At 39.5% G+C, this 17,457-nt stretch overlaps 2 long non-coding RNA genes across 2 annotated transcripts in view; both read left to right on the plus strand.

Annotated features, from left to right (window-relative positions):
• Window positions 1–17,457, plus strand: part of LOC145442037 (uncharacterized) — a 118,418-nt gene that overhangs the window by 25,623 nt on the left and 75,338 nt on the right. The window lies entirely within an intron of this gene.
• On the plus strand, window positions 11,823–15,637 carry LOC145442028 (uncharacterized). Its single transcript, XR_013915930.1, has 2 exons — window positions 11,823–12,079; window positions 14,947–15,637. It is a non-coding gene; the product is annotated as an uncharacterized LOC145442028 (long non-coding RNA).

Below are 17,457 nucleotides of genomic sequence, written 5' to 3' on the forward strand. Positions count from 1 at the left end.
TAGACAGTGAAAGCTTGTTATGAACGCTACCTGGCACGGGCATGCCCCGGCTAGGCATTCGCAAAGCGAAAATACAGAAGAGAATTCGATTTTCGCAGAGACTTCGCTATATATGGGCATTTACAAGCGAAAGGACAAGAAGAATACCATTTTCGCTGTGATTTCGGTATAGATAGATTGGTGTGCGTCTATAAATGGTAAAGAATTGTTATTGAACAGAATTTTAGGTGGGGCAATGCCCCAGTTGCCCTATAGGACGAGCCGCCACTGGATTCAATCATGATTTCTAGAAATTTTCCGCTCTTCGCGCGCTTAGGCGATAAAAGCTGATGCACTAAACAAACTCCCAATGAATATGATAAATAGTGGTAAACAGTGTATCGCCGTTCGGTCTATAGCCCTATGGGGGGCCCAAGACCAAAGTTTTTTTTGTCGGGGGGGGCTGACGAAGTGCTGTTACGGCCCTGGCTGCGGTACAGGCACCGTGTACATTCGGAACTTGTCCTTATCAAATACACGACTGCCATGATCTTGCTCTTTCCGCGTTTTCCATTCCATTTTGGGGTACCTGGGAAAGCAAAACAGTACATTAATAACAATAGAAAGAAAAAAGCTTCTACGAAAAGTTGGATTTAGTTTTACCAAAACTACCTACTTTTTCTTTATTCCATGGATAGGTAGAAGTGGTCAGAAAGGTAACACTACTTTTCCATAGTACACAAGTAGGTTTTGCTCACTTGCAATACTCACACGACTGGTTATGTTTCAATCTTACCTCTGCTCGATAATTTTTCGGCAAAACTAGGTCTTTTCCAGTCCTAATTTCGCCTAAAAAACTGAAAACTGTCACATAGAAATAGAAGTAGTCAAAAATCACAATCACTCGATCAAAACAAAACTGATTCAAGTGCTCCGAAAAAGTAAAAGTACTTGGTTACTGATTACCAGTGTTGTAATGACTCGACTCACGAATTTTTGGTGACTTGGCGTCATTTTTTTAAATCCGTAAAATGACTTGACTCGCGTCAATTTGTGTATTGACTCGACTTGTACTCGAGTCATTGTGCATGACTCGAGCCAAGTCATAGGACTCGAGACTAGGACGGCCAAGACAGCCGTTTCATTGTAACTTCGAAGAATAGTAAAGCTAGGAGCAGGACCGTAAAATCCGCACCCTAAAACCCCCAATTGGGGAGGGGGCGAGCTCGAAGGAGGCCCAAAATCATTTCGTGAATTAGCATAAATTATAGAGTATTTTTTGAAAATTAATGCAACTTTTTCAAAAGTTTTACGCGCTACGCATATAAATGACTGGCGCCGAATATTTCTGTCTTGGCAATCTGAACCTCGCAAGACAAATACCATCCCGCAGCGAAAAGTTATATCCCAGTGAAGATATACCACTTTGCAATAGTGTGCGTCTTTTACTTTAGTAACCCACAAACTTGACGTGATAGAGAAAAACGGAAGTCATTTTTTAATTCAGCGCCCAAAAATTAGTCAAGATCAATTGCCTGATCAAAGTCAACAAAAACTGTGTTGACCAGTGTTATCTACGTTTGCATCACTAATGGGCTTGGACGATGGAGAAGCGAAGAGACTGCAGGGCTATCGAGTCTGCACCACGCTTTTATCCCTCCACACAATTCCAGTGCGTTGAGCGCCTGGCGTGGAAGCAGTGGACAACAGTTTTAATGTAAAGTCGTTTGTCTGACCGAGCAATATGATGTACGCTCTAACATTACTCTATCAACTATCTATAGGAAGGGGAAGCGAGTGGCGCAGTTGGATAAGCGCCAGCGTCACGACACCAATGGTCGTGGTTTGAATCCAGGTTCGGACTAATTACTATGTGTCGGAGGTTCTATGGGCTCCTCATCGCCGACCTCGCTGCTATGCAGTGACTCGAAAAAGCCCAACTACAGTGAGCCGAGCTATAATTCGGCAGCAAATGAACCGATGATGATCTGATGAAGCGTGCCGGAGAGAGTGCAAGAAGATGAAAAAGTACAGAAGAAATGCATTGAACCGTTGAATTATCATGTCGTGGAGCACAAAGCCTTCAACAGGCTAAAAGCACCACTGTTGTTAAAATAATAATAATAATAATGTGAATCTATAGGAAGTTCAAGGAACACACGTTTCGGTGCTATAGTTTACAACTCACAGCCCCAGAGTAATTTTTCATAGTCAGAGGGAATTAAATTCATTTCTACAGCGAACACAGAAAGTAAACATGTGTAAAACCATGGTAATTTCGAGCCAATCCCCGAACTGCTCAATAAAGTGGTAATATAACTTGAGTATGTGCGATATTAGTGGAATCATCTACATACCCAGCCGCCAGCAAATTCGTAGTGCAAATGAAGAAGATCCACGCGACTATAGTCAAAGTAGAGCCAAAGGGCGGATTTTCATCCAACTAGATGCCAAAATCACGAACTGGCTGTGAGCTCGTGGCCGGCCACTAGGGATGGTGTGAACGTGAGGTTCACGTTCGTGTTCTGTGTGTGAACCTCGGAAATTTAGAGGTTCGCGTTCACAACAGAACCTTGGTAGGTTCTGCACTGTGAACCTTTTTGGTAAATTGTAATTTGCACTTAATTATAAGATCTTTGGTTCAAGTTTATTGCATTTCAACTGTGTGTCACTATATATGCATGGCGCAGGCAGCATAAAAAATCAATACTAAACGAGCATGCACCATGACAACCTTAAAAGTTTTACTTGCATTTTTGTTACCAAAAATTTCTGGAAATGTCCAGCTTTCCGTTTGTGAATATTTAGTGACTCTCTGCTGTGAGCTTGACCCGCAATCACACAACATCACGAGCGATATACGTAGTCAGCGAATGATGGTTATTCAACCAATCAATGACATTGATATCGTTTTCTGATATAAAAAATCGAGCGGGCGTATGGGGTCCATGTCGACTTCATATCTTTACTGTATCATTAAAACCAAATCCGTGCGATTAAGGTGCTGGCTACTGCTATATAACTTGTTTATGGTATCGGTAGCGAGTATGGAAACCCGTTTAACACTCTGCTCAATATCAATGTAGCAATACTCAGATTCCGAACACATTGTCCGGTCTGGCTAAGACCATTAAGGCGTAAGCTTATATTTTCTGGTAAGTCCTCGTCGAAATTGTTTGCAAAACGACGAATGTATTGATTTTATGAGATTATTGTATCCTTTGATAACCGCGGTTGATACATTTAGCGACGTTTAAAACGCCAATATGTACTTCAGCAATGCGACATTATGTGGCCCGAGTCTTCGCTATAGGTGTCGTGTACAATAATATAGGCTATCACTTCATTGAAAGATAGGGTTGGAATTAGCAATATGACGTCACGAGGTTCACGTTCGTGTTCACACAGAACCTTTCAAAAAGGTTCGCGTTCACACGAACCCGAACCTTTCAGAGGTTCACACCATCCCTACCGGCCACGATGATATCGTAAGGCCGGCCATGAAATTCACTGTATGGCCGACTACGAGATATTCGTGGTCGGCCACGGAAACATCTGTGGCCAGTAAGTGGCCACGGGAAAGCTGAGACCCCTGCTGGATTCAGTTATGAATTATAGGAAATTTCCGCACCTCACGTGATTAGGCTACATAATTAGAATGAATGTGCTCACAAGTACTGTGGGGCCTGGAGCCCAAGACCAAGTTTTTTTTGCGCGGTGGGCTGATGAAGTGCTTTTTCGGCCCTGATTTTGTGGATGGCCAGGTATAGCTATAATCAGGTGTTTTCGTGCGGCGCATTGTATTCGTAGTAGCGTAGCCAGAGCGGCCTACGTCTGGTGGTAGTGGGGAATTAGAAAGATAGCACGACAAGGTGCTTGGTTAGACTAGGAAACACTTCTTCTCTCGATATTGTTGAAAAGAAGAATATTATTCGAATTGATATGGTCGCGGGTAAATCCACCAGATTCGGCGCGAACGACTGCAAGCGACTCTCGGTTGTAGCACGTTTATGTTGGAAAGGCAAATTTACCTTGACTCAGCAGAATAACATGAATGACACCATGAATATAACGAATACGATGAATACCTAGCACCATTTACTTTTTACACACAATTTACATTTTGGGTTGATTTCAAAATATGAAAGTCCACCGGTCCGCCAAATGTTTTTTTGAAATATTACCGGTCCGCGAGATGAAAAAGATTGAGAACCACTGGACTATAGAATGCCTTACCTAAGGTATGGAAATGGGCCGTTCAACAAGTTGGTAACGTATAATCAGAATCACGTCCTGGTGTAAAATGACCAATGTAGCCTAGTGGAAACACGATGGATATCAAACAAACTAAAGGACTGGTTAATGCAGTGAATTAAATATTGCAAATACCTGGCAATAATGTTCTGTTGCCCGTCGCATCTGTCGTTGTTACGATGTCGTCCGTTATGCATGGGAAGTTGAGAACCGCTGCCCTATTGATGCGAATAGTTGTTACTGCTTCGTGATGGTCGTGGAAAATTCCATGACGCCAGAACCCTTTATTTTGTTAGAAAGTCAACGTTTCCTTGTTTTCGTCAAACGATCAGATCTAATGGTTCATCAGGTGCATGAGCTTCATGATAATAGCGATTCTACGCATTTCATGAACGATCGATGGTCACAGTTGAAGTCACAGTCGGCGCTGAAACAACGCATCATATCGTCATTTCACAGTAGCAAACGTTTTGCAATTGATAGGAAGTTGATTGCGTATCTAAAAATGAAATATGATGAACTATGTGATGAACATGAAACTATATGATGGACATTTAGGTGTGTGGCTTAGTTGAAATCGGTCGCAATATATTGTGCACCTACCCACCACCCATCTTATAAAATTCCGTTCCGAAAATGTCGCTCGAGTATTGGATTCTCATTATGTTCGTGATCGCGCTCTACACCCCTATAGTTTGTTAAAAAGTCAACGTTTCCTTGTTTGCGTCAAACCATCAGATATGATGGTTCATTAGGTGAGCTTCCTGAAAAAAGCGATTCTACGTATTTCATAAACGATATCGATGATCTGACTTCCTCGAAATCACAGTGAGCGCTGAAACAACACGTCTATCGTCATTGCACAGTTGCACACGTTTTGCAATTAATAGAAAGTTGATTGCGTATGTAAAAATGAAATTCCTAATAAATTGTTGCACGCGGAACTATGATAGACATTTGGGTGTGGCTTTGTTGAAGTTGGTCGCATTATATTTCGCACCTATAGACTATACTTCAAGTCGCTTCGACACATTCCTATCTTTTCATTGTATCGCAGTTTGTGGTGTATTGAACTGCTACAAATTGCTAATAAACCAGTGATGAACCTTCCCACCCCATCTATCTTATAAAATTCCCTTCGGAAAATGTCGATCAAGTATTGGATTCTCATTATGTCCGTAATCGCGGTCTGCTCGCGTTCGTCAGGTACGAACAAATTGTGTGTTCATTTCGAATCCGATAGTAGTTAGTATGATCGCTCGCATGCGGCTATTGGCTCTTATGGGCGGGGTGGTGACTCGCCTGAAAACCGGGGGTGGTGACTCGCCTTTTTAGACCCCCCTCTAGGCGGTGAGTCGCCATGTGTTCTTATGGTTGCGGCCGTGATTCGCCCTTTCAGGTATAGCTCGTGGCGGTGATTCGCCGTGAAAACTCGGGGTCGTGACTCGTACTTTCAGGTATAGGCTGCGGCGGTGACTCGTATTGAAAACTCGGGGTCGTGATTCGTACTTTCAGGTATAGGCTGCGGCGGTGACTCGTATTGAAATACTCGCGGTCATGACTCACCTTTTTTGCTATAGGCGGTAGCGGTGATTCGCCCTTTCGGGTATAGTCAACCCTCGCGCTGTGTTGAAGAAGTATCAGGAATAGTAAATAGTCACGTGATTGATTCTTAGTTATTGTGTATATTACAAATTATTAAATATGACCGATTCGAGTTAATTCCAACGTTTGCGGTGAGTACGACAATGATATATCGTTATTCTTATGGACGCGGCGATGATTCGTACTTTCGTTGATAGAATGCTAGCGGCATGTCGTACTTTCACCAAAAAGGGTGTGAAATAGTTTGCTAAATCTAGGAATCAGTCGCTTGGTTTACCACGGAACCGTCGTAGACGGCGATTCCAATACCAACAATAGCCGCGTTCACATATTAACACTCCAAATAGGTGTGAAATAGTTTGCAAACCCTGCGTTCGCTGACAAGATAATGTCTCAGACATACGCGACTTGATGTTACAGGCATATCGATCGCTCACGCGGTGAAATTTTCGTAAGCAGTTTGGCACAGAGCTTGATTTCACTCGTACGATTTAATAAGTAACGAATAACAGACCGCCAGTGTCAATAACTTGAATAGCGACAAAATGTCACTTATTTCCGCTCTAACCCTAATCCTTTGTGAAGTGAACGCTTATTCAAAAGGGTGTGATATCATTTTAAAATCCTACGACACTCACAGGGTAATGCTTCAGACAAAGCGATCCCTCATGCCCGCTCACAAGGTAATATTTCCGTAATTAGTTTGTCACAGAGTCGTCGCAGACGGTGATTCGTAAACCAACAATTTGACACTTTCTGGTATGGTCGCTATATGTTTTTGACACTTTGTCCGTGTTTGACTTTAGTTGTATGATAAGAATCATGCGAATATTCAAGCAATGTATCAATTGAATGAAATGAAACTTACTACACAGCTCAAGTTGATTCGTATTTGAATGTGTTGATCCGGTACAATTCTAATTAATTTGAGAAATCTTTTTAACGTGATCTTTTGATTCGACCGTAACCTGAATATTACTGACGCCGACTTTCAGTCACATTGAATTATTCACACATTCCACGCCGCTGTTTTAACAGTTATAGAATCAATACCAACTATCTCTAACCCGATAATATTCAATCATTTTGGTAATTTACCAACTTTAAATCCATTCGCGGATGTACTAAAGGTAAATCCAAATAATCCAAAATGAAATATTTGGACTTTGACATAGTCTGAATTGAAATAGATTGACAAACATGACTACCAACTTTCCCGCAGTCCCATTTCGATATTATATGCACATTGATTTGAAACAAGTAATGAAACATTGCAACTCTATATTCGCGATCCCGCTTTCCGTTTGTCAAAGAGATATTTTAACATCTTACCATACTCAAAAGAATTCTTCACAACATTAACAATTGTTAAAAATCGAGTTTTCACTTACTTGATTATATCACTACAACTCACAAACTCGAATTAATTCATCCTGGCTGTATTCGTATGATCGGTCTTTTTTATTCGATTGTAAAGGCCGTTACTATTCTGAAGACAAAGTATTTACTAATCGGTACATATACGATTTGACTTGAACATATTATATTTTGAGTATACGAGATTTGAATGTCCAAACAATAACTGAGGATTAATTTATCACAATTAAATCCGTATATTACAGCGTAAAAGATATTGGGGTGTCAGCAACTCTGTACGGTCGTAGTTACAACCGCATCAACTAATCTACCCAGGCAATTCGTCATGATCATTCCTGAAATCAACACAAACACGACCACTGACTTGAGTTAACCGCGAAACAGCATCAAGTTTTAAATCCGCTTGCAGCTGACGGATTATTCGAATGCATCGATGGAGAATATTATTGAACTCGTCGGTATTGTTACTTCAACAAATTACACCGACTGCGAAAGTTAATATCGAATGGTAAGACTTGATCACATATTTGTTGATCACAGACATGACAAAAAAACATTACCGAGATTTTATAAACTAGTCATATTACTCTACACATCTATCAATATCAAAATGCGAGTCATCCAATTTTTCTACTAAAGTAACATTGCACTTTCGGATTCGGTATAGTCTAGGGTTGCCATACGTCCGGAATTTCCCGGACATGTCCGGAATTTCACTGTTTTTACTGCGTCCGGGAGGAATTTCCAGAATATGCCCAAATGTCCGGAATTTTGCAGGCTTGAAAAAAGCTCATAATTTTTTCGTAAATGAACATAGACAAGATTGTTTTTGGGCGCAGATGTATGAAATTTTCTTCGCGCTGCGCGCGATTTAGTATAACATGTCTTCGTTTGGATGTCGGGATTACCACCCTCTCAAAAACTGCGATAAAAATATAAAATAGCAAATATTTACAGAAATAAGTTTAATTGTAATCGCAATTACAAGGTAACGGTATATTCATAGAGTCGGTTGAGGCCGTTTGGATGCTATATTCAAAGATAGTTTGCCTTTATTCTGGGGTTTACGAAGAGGTTGAACGTAATCAGCTTCCAAAATAGGCTGTGAGTATAATCTGGGCAAATTTGCCGACCATTAATTAGTAATCAGCTGGGCAACGCCAAGTTGGAAATGGAGTCGCGGCCATAAAAGGTTGGAAACCACCGGATGTGCGGTGTTTATGTAACTCAGTGGTGCAGGCTAATAAATGATCTTATCGGTGTGACATGATCATGACATACAATTGCTCTACTTGCATTTTCGAAGTCATCATCCGCCACCAGCTCGACCGCTAACTCATCATGTGGGCGGAGAGAGGATCAAAATTATATAATGATATATGTTAGAACCAATATTATTGACATAATTCCACAGTGGTGACGATTAGGGCCCCACTAACCGGGCCGAAAAGAACTGTGACGTCGGGCACTATAGGCCTGTCTGTTCATTACAACGCATTATCGTGTCTTATCGCATTGTAGGCTACCTTGTGTGTCTTGTGTTCAGATAAAAAATATCCCAACGATAAATTATTATCATTATCTATATTGCTTATCGATTATCGAAGATGATTAGTTCTCCGCACTCTTCTGTAATTCATTCGAATCATTTACGACCAGATGCATATAGTAAGCCCCCAGAAGTTGCATCGATTACCGTACGGTGGGCCGATCAGTGTTTATTTGTGCGGGAGTGAGGTGAAAAAATGTGGCTTCGGCCGTGGTTACAACTTACAACACACAGCCACATACTCCTGAACGGAATCGTGACCACCTCTAGTCGATACACAAAGCGTTGCTTGTGTGACGTCATATTGACTGAAATGTGATCATAACTCATTTATAATCCGCTAGTGGGCGCTAAAGAGCGTCCGGAATTTGGGTCACAAAAATATGGTAACCCTAAGTCATAAAAATTGTATTAAATCCAACATCAAAACAAAAGGATTTTTTTTTTAGTTTATTGAAATCAAATCATTCGTCTTCGACTTGTGCTTTTCTAGATTGCACGCAACAATTCGTTACGAATGAGCTGTAACCAAAGTTAAGAATTCTTTGTGTCCACAGATATAGAAGATGAATATAGCTAACACAATCACGAATCGACGTTTCAGAGTATTTCACGGATGTAATAAACTTGTTAGTGTCGCCTATCTAAAAGTATGCATGCGTTCGATTTCCATACCGACTGTTGCGATGTTTAGGATTCGCTTACAATGACCAAGAGTGAGGATTTAACATCAATGTCGTTACTGGAGGTATTCACAACAGAGAATCGAAACATTACACAGTGTGAAAATATATCTTTGATATCAAAGCATTATCCCAAGTACACGATTAATACTCAACTCCGTTCACACTTTCTATAGAACGTGCTAAATGTAAAATATCACGAGGTTGCACTCTAAGACTTTGATCATTACAAAAGTAAATTGAATATGTTTGCTCGACGCATTCATTTCAACTAGAAATGTCTAGTGCACAACAATCGTAATATTAAGGAAGTACTTGCTACAATGTAATTCACTAAACGTGTTTTGCATTGTTGTTCATTTGTAGCATTGATTGAAATTGTTTTTTGAACCCGCAAATAATAATTCCCGACATGAAACCAAACCGCTGAAAGTCGTTACCAACACAAAGAAACACTTTGTACGATGTTTGCCAAATGTACCCCATGGTTAGGTGTACTAGAATTATTTGTGTAACACATACACCGACAATGTAATCGAAAATTTTTCCGTTGTCATTCGCTAAAGTAAATGTCATCACAATACTCTGTCACTAAAGATCTTACTTGTATCTGATTGAATCACCGATAATTAACTCGCTAAATCAAACCATAAGGAAATTTCACTCACTCATCAGATATGAAACAGCGTCGCTTAATCGGTGTAGATCGTTTTTCTAAATGCAAATCATACCTGACCAACAGAAAACAATTTTCACTCACCTTGTAATGAAACCAAGTGGTGGACCTTCGTTCAATATTTTGTTTGTGTCAAATACTTTGCAATAAACACAGTGGAGTGGTCGAGTTTTACATCAGCAGACTGTAATCTGTAAATCAAGCTTACATCCGACTTGTAACTGTATCGTTTACCTAACCGAGTTGTATGCACAGTTTGATATTTTTTGTTATTTGGTAATTGCTGAATATACTACTTCGAAATACTCCCTTGAACGTAATTTCCATCATCGTAATAATCGAAGTACATTTGTGTCGAATTCGTAACAGCCGACTATGACATGATAAATTTTTGACAAGTTATGCTTGGAAGATTGGTTGTATATCACGAAAAATAATTACCGCTCATATTGATACTGTTATCCATTGTTCGGTATTTTCAAACGAGTAAAATTTATTACTTGAGTTACCCCGCTTAATGCAAATGTAAACACAACCGTCTTTCAACATCGCAAAGACATCGATACAAAGTATACATTATACAATCAAACGCAACAAGTTTTACTTTTGTAGGTTGTGTATGGTTATCCTGCATAACTCATTTCTTACCAAAGCCATATGAAATATATTCATGTTACACGAAAATATTAACTCATGCTACAAACCTGTACAATGATTGGTGGTGCTTTCAAACTGTTTCGATACCTCAAGAACTTTATTGTCTGAATGGTTGTTCATGTATCGTAATAATCAAGTAGTTCAACACAGAACTAGTATTAACAGAAACACCAGAGTTGTTTACACAAAAGTTTGTATGTGTACAGTATACGAATACCATGTGTAAGTCCAGCACAATTGTGGTATCCATACGAGTTTAGTTAACACAATTTACGACACCGAGGTCGCGTCATCTTTCGCAAGACAACAAACCAAGGCTTCAGGATATGTCCATGTCATAGCCATGAATCGGCTACTCCAACAACAGAGTGCATATGTTTTCTAGTTACGGTGCTTACATCTTACACACAAATCAATCTACTTTGCTAACGAAAAGTGGTGAGTCATCATATGGTTATCCTCACTAGTAAAACATACTATCATACAAAATGGTCGTTATAGTTTGCACACCAACGGTACATCGTACAAGTAACAAGTCTCGAGAATCCAGTTATTCAAAAAACGTGAAAGTATTTCTACACCAAGTCGTTATGTTGACGAAAGCGTATATTGTAATATCATGATCGATTTGCATTCGTTGGTCACAAACTGTCACTACTCTAAATAATTCTTTTTCACTCAAACACAAACGCATACTTGTCACCATTCGTTTTCATCAAGTACGAGTTCAAGAAACTTACTACGACATGAATTTTTATTTTTATGTTGTGTAAATAGGTAATAATTAATTCAAGTAACACTATATCAACATCATCGACTTGTGCTAATAGATTTACATGTGGTCTTGTGGTTTTCATCGGGACATACAGCACGAACTAACTATAGACTCCTCTCTGTTGTACAGCTACTCGGTAATCGAAATGCATTAACATGTAAACAACGATCTTGTTTCGTCGCACCAAAAATATGTTCACTGTCGCGATACTCCGCACAAGACATGCATAGCCTTTTCACACTCGTAATAGTATACCAACGTCAAGCGATAACGTTTAACAAGACCAACGACACTGAACCCACGACGTTTACCTATGTAAAATTACCACTTTCACTTGCCAGTCCATCGTTTACCTGACTAAACATATTATTTTCCTTTGGAGATCTGATGTTTACCCAGAGTAAGAAACCATTTTCACTTGGAAATCTATTTTTTCCTTGGCTAACAAACCTTTTTTCACTTGTAAATATGTTTTTTCCTTGGCTAACAAACCTTTTTTCACTTGGAAATCTATTTTTTCTCTGGTTAACAAACCTTTTCCCCGGGTAACAAACCTTTTTCCCTGAGCAACAAGCCATTTTCACTTGGTGGTCCGTCGTTTACCTGAGTAAAAATATCATTTTCCTTTGGGGATCTGGCGTTTACCCAGTGTAACAATACATTTTCGCTTGGAAAAATACTTTACCTAGAGTAACTAATCATTTTCTCCTGGGTAACAATCCCTTTTCGTCTGGAAACTATCATTTAACTGAGTACCAATACCGTTTTCACTTGGAAATCCATTTTTTTCCCTGGGTGACAATACCATTTTCGTTTTGAAAACTGACAACCACACCGGTCAATTTGATATTTTTGTATATTGTTACAACGAACAGTGACGGAAATATACACAGACTACCGGTTTCAGAGTACACCCCATCGGTCGTATCACGTCAATATCATCGGTTAACCACATACAATATACTCTTGTACACCGAAATGCACGCTTTGGAAAATTGGACAATAGGCTGCGATAGTTCTGTGATGTCCGGGTTCGTGCTTTAGATTTTCCAGAGTCAAAATGTCTGAATAAAACACCTCCTCGACGACGGTTGGTATGTGGATAACGGTGTTCGGAAAACGGTTGGATTTATGTCACCCATCGCGATAACAATTCCAGGTCGAGTTTTCCTCCCGCATGTTTACTATATTGTGTCTTTATTGGTCAATGTATGTCTCGACATTCAGTTTGAAATCGGAAATGATAAAGTATGTAACCGGATCCGGATATCAACTCTGAATCGATAAACCAATGAACAATATTCAAAGTAAACATGTTACACCCTGTGTTTCCACGAAAAAATACCATCCAGACATACGTCGCGCTTGTTTGCCCACATCAGTATACGCGCAAATGGAGGTGTGTGACATTGCATGCAATGTGTTGGTATACAAACATCGATCCACAGACATTATCATAGCCGGTAGTTTTGATGTAGATCGAATGTCACCCGATAACAATACCAATAAGCCACATTGCAATGACTCCGGGTCTGCGCTATTACATCGATATTTCGACACCGTTCACTGATTTACTCGATGGTGTTATCGTGTTGTTTCATTGCAAGATAGTCATGACCCTATCTCCGGACAGATCACCCAGACCAATTGGATACATCGGTCGATATCCGTCGTGTTGTCGACACCAAAGTTTTCTGCTGAGACTGCAGCGTTTGACCAATGTGAACTATCGAAGTTCGGTGCTCGAAATGATTGCGATCAGTCTTTCAGTCACGATGCATGGATGTCGCTACTCCCACATAACGACTCCAGATAAATATCGCGAACAGTGATTCTGAAAATCTCGGACTGATACTGTGATCCAATAAGGTATGTTTCTGTGAAGACTGCAATCGTACACCACAATAGAACACTACCTCTAGGGATGATTTCACACGCAATCATGAAGCACATCATCGTAAGGGTCCGGCTCGTCCGGTGACATTTCGAAACGGTCATCGCTACAAGAGATCGGGTTGGTCTCGTCATATCGGTAGCATTTTGACACTGTCATCACCACGAGGTTATTGACATCGATTCAGTTGGGCATGTCAATCCGTTTTACAAGTACCGTTTTTCGAGTCCCTGTACCATAGTGTTACGACACAGGCAAGATGCATCGGTGGAAATAATAAAACACGGAAGGTGCACTTTGGTGTTATTTGACATGGGTTTTACACCTGAAGAACCTTACATTCGAGCGATACATTGGAACGACGCTTGTATTATTGACGTCGAAGGAACAGAAATGTATCGATTTATTGGTTTCGTACATATCCAACAAAAACTAAGGTATATGCTTGTGCACGGTTCGCATATTCGACTGTGAACACTCTATGCTGTATAGCGCACTTTCACCGTCGAGCGAATAACCCATGTTACGGTTCCATGTTTGTGTGTCTGTATGTCATGCTTCAGATTGACTCAGAGTCATTGCAATGTGGCTTATTGGTATTGTTATCGGGTGACATTCGATCTACATCAAAACTACCGGCTATGATAATGTCTGTGGATCGATGTTTGTATACCAACACATTGCATGCAATGTCACACACCTCCATTTGTGCGTATACTGATGTGGGCAAACAAGCGCGACGTATGTCTGGATGGTATTTTTTCGTGGAAACACAGGGTGTAACATGTTTACTTTGAATATTGTTCATTGGTTTATCGATTCAGAGTTGATATCCGGATCCGGTTACATACTTTATCATTTCCGATTTCAAACTGAATGTCGAGACATACATTGACCAATAAAGACACAATATAGTAAACATGCGGGAGGAAAACTCGACCTGGAATTGTTATCGCGATGGGTGACATAAATCCAACCGTTTTCCGAACACCGTTATCCACATACCAACCGTCGTCGAGGAGGTGTTTTATTCAGACATTTTGACTCTGGAAAATCTAAAGCACGAACCCGGACATCACAGAACTATCGCAGCCTATTGTCCAATTTTCCAAAGCGTGCATTTCGGTGTACAAGAGTATATTGTATGTGGTTAACCGATGATATTGACGTGATACGACCGATGGGGTGTACTCTGAAACCGGTAGTCTGTGTATATTTCCGTCACTGTTCGTTGTAACAATATACAAAAATATCAAATTGACCGGTGTGGTTGTCAGTTTTCAAAACGAAAATGGTATTGTTACCCAGGGAAAAAAATGTATTTCCAAGTGAAAACGGTATTGGTACTCAGTTAAATGATAGTTTCCAGACGAAAAGGGATTGTTACCCAGGAGAAAATGATTAGTTACTCTAGGTAAAAGTATTTTTCCAAGCGAAAATGTATTGTTACACTGGGTAAACGCCAGATCCCCAAAGGAAAATGATATTTTTACTCAGGTAAACGACGGACCACCAAGTGAAAATGGCTTGTTGCTCAGGGAAAAAGGTTTGTTACCCGGGGAAAAGGTTTGTTAACCAGAGAAAAAATAGATTTCCAAGTGAAAAAAGGTTTGTTAGCCAAGGAAAAAACATATTTACAAGTGAAAAAAGGTTTGTTAGCCAAGGAAAAAATAGATTTCCAAGTGAAAATGGTTTCTTACTCTGGGTAAACATCAGATCTCCAAAGGAAAATAATATGTTTAGTCAGGTAAACGATGGACTGGCAAGTGAAAGTGGTAATTTTACATAGGTAAACGTCGTGGGTTCAGTGTCGTTGGTCTTGTTAAACGTTATCGCTTGACGTTGGTATACTATTACGAGTGTGAAAAGGCTATGCATGTCTTGTGCGGAGTATCGCGACAGTGAACATATTTTTGGTGTGACGAAACAAGATCGTTGTTTACATGTTAATGCATTTCGATTACCGAGTAGCTGTACAACAGAGAGGAGTCTACAGTTAGTTCGTGCTGTATGTCATGATGAAAACCACAAGACCACATGTAAATCTATTAGCACAAGTCGATGATGTTGATATAGTGTTACTTGAATTAATTATTACCTATTTACACAACATAAAAATAAAAATTCATGTCGTAGTAAGTTTCTTGAACTCGTACTTGATGAAAACGAATGGTGACAAGTATGCGTTTGTGTTTGAGTGAAAAAGAATTATTTAGAGTAGTGACAGTTTGTGACCAACGAATGCAAATCGATCATGATATTACAATATACGCTTTCGTCAACATAACGACTTGGTGTAGAAATACTTTCACGTTTTTTGAATAACTGGATTCTCGAGACTTGTTACTTGTACGATGTACCGTTGGTGTGCAAACTATAACGACCATTTTGTATGATAGTATGTTTTACTAGTGAGGATAACCATATGATGACTCACCACTTTTCGTTAGCAAAGTAGATTGATTTGTGTGTAAGATGTAAGCACCGTAACTAGAAAACATATGCACTCTGTTGTTGGAGTAGCCGATTCATGGCTATGACATGGACATATCCTGAAGCCTTGGTTTGTTGTCTTGCGAAAGATGACGCGACCTCGGTGTCGTAAATTGTGTTAACTAAACTCGTATGGATACCACAATTGTGCTGGACTTACACATGGTATTCGTATACTGTACACATACAAACTTTTGTGTAAACAACTCTGGTGTTTCTGTTAATACTAGTTCTGTGTTGAACTACTTGATTATTACGATACATGAACAACCATTCAGACAATAAAGTTCTTGAGGTATCGAAACAGTTTGAAAGCACCACCAATCATTGTACAGGTTTGTAGCATGAGTTAATATTTTCGTGTAACATGAATATATTTCATATGGCTTTGGTAAGAAATGAGTTATGCAGGATAACCATACACAACCTACAAAAGTAAAACTTGTTGCGTTTGATTGTATAATGTATACTTTGTATCGATGTCTTTGCGATGTTGAAAGACGGTTGTGTTTACATTTGCATTAAGCGGGGTAACTCAAGTAATAAATTTTACTCGTTTGAAAATACCGAACAATGGATAACAGTATCAATATGAGCGGTAATTATTTTTCGTGATATACAACCAATCTTCCAAGCATAACTTGTCAAAAATTTATCATGTCATAGTCGGCTGTTACGAATTCGACACAAATGTACTTCGATTATTACGATGATGGAAATTACGTTCAAGGGAGTATTTCGAAGTAGTATATTCAGCAATTACCAAATAACAAAAAATATCAAACTGTGCATACAACTCGGTTAGGTAAACGATACAGTTACAAGTCGGATGTAAGCTTGATTTACAGATTACAGTCTGCTGATGTAAAACTCGACCACTCCACTGTGTTTATTGCAAAGTATTTGACACAAACAAAATATTGAACGAAGGTCCACCACTTGGTTTCATTACAAGGTGAGTGAAAATTGTTTTCTGTTGGTCAGGTATGATTTGCATTTAGAAAAACGATCTACACCGATTAAGCGACGCTGTTTCATATCTGATGAGTGAGTGAAATTTCCTTATGGTTTGATTTAGCGAGTTAATTATCGGTGATTCAATCAGATACAAGTAAGATCTTTAGTGACAGAGTATTGTGATGACATTTACTTTAGCGAATGACAACGGAAAAATTTTCGATTACATTGTCGGTGTATGTGTTACACAAATAATTCTAGTACACCTAACCATGGGGTACATTTGGCAAACATCGTACAAAGTGTTTCTTTGTGTTGGTAACGACTTTCAGCGGTTTGGTTTCATGTCGGGAATTATTATTTGCGGGTTCAAAAAACAATTTCAATCAATGCTACAAATGAACAACAATGCAAAACACGTTTAGTGAATTACATTGTAGCAAGTACTTCCTTAATATTACGATTGTTGTGCACTAGACATTTCTAGTTGAAATGAATGCGTCGAGCAAACATATTCAATTTACTTTTGTAATGATCAAAGTCTTAGAGTGCAACCTC

Source organism: Botryllus schlosseri, chromosome 6 (genome assembly GCF_051294905.1).
Source record: "Botryllus schlosseri isolate E-star chromosome 6, Bs_hap1, whole genome shotgun sequence".
NCBI classification, from domain to species: domain Eukaryota; kingdom Metazoa; phylum Chordata; class Ascidiacea; order Stolidobranchia; family Styelidae; genus Botryllus; species Botryllus schlosseri.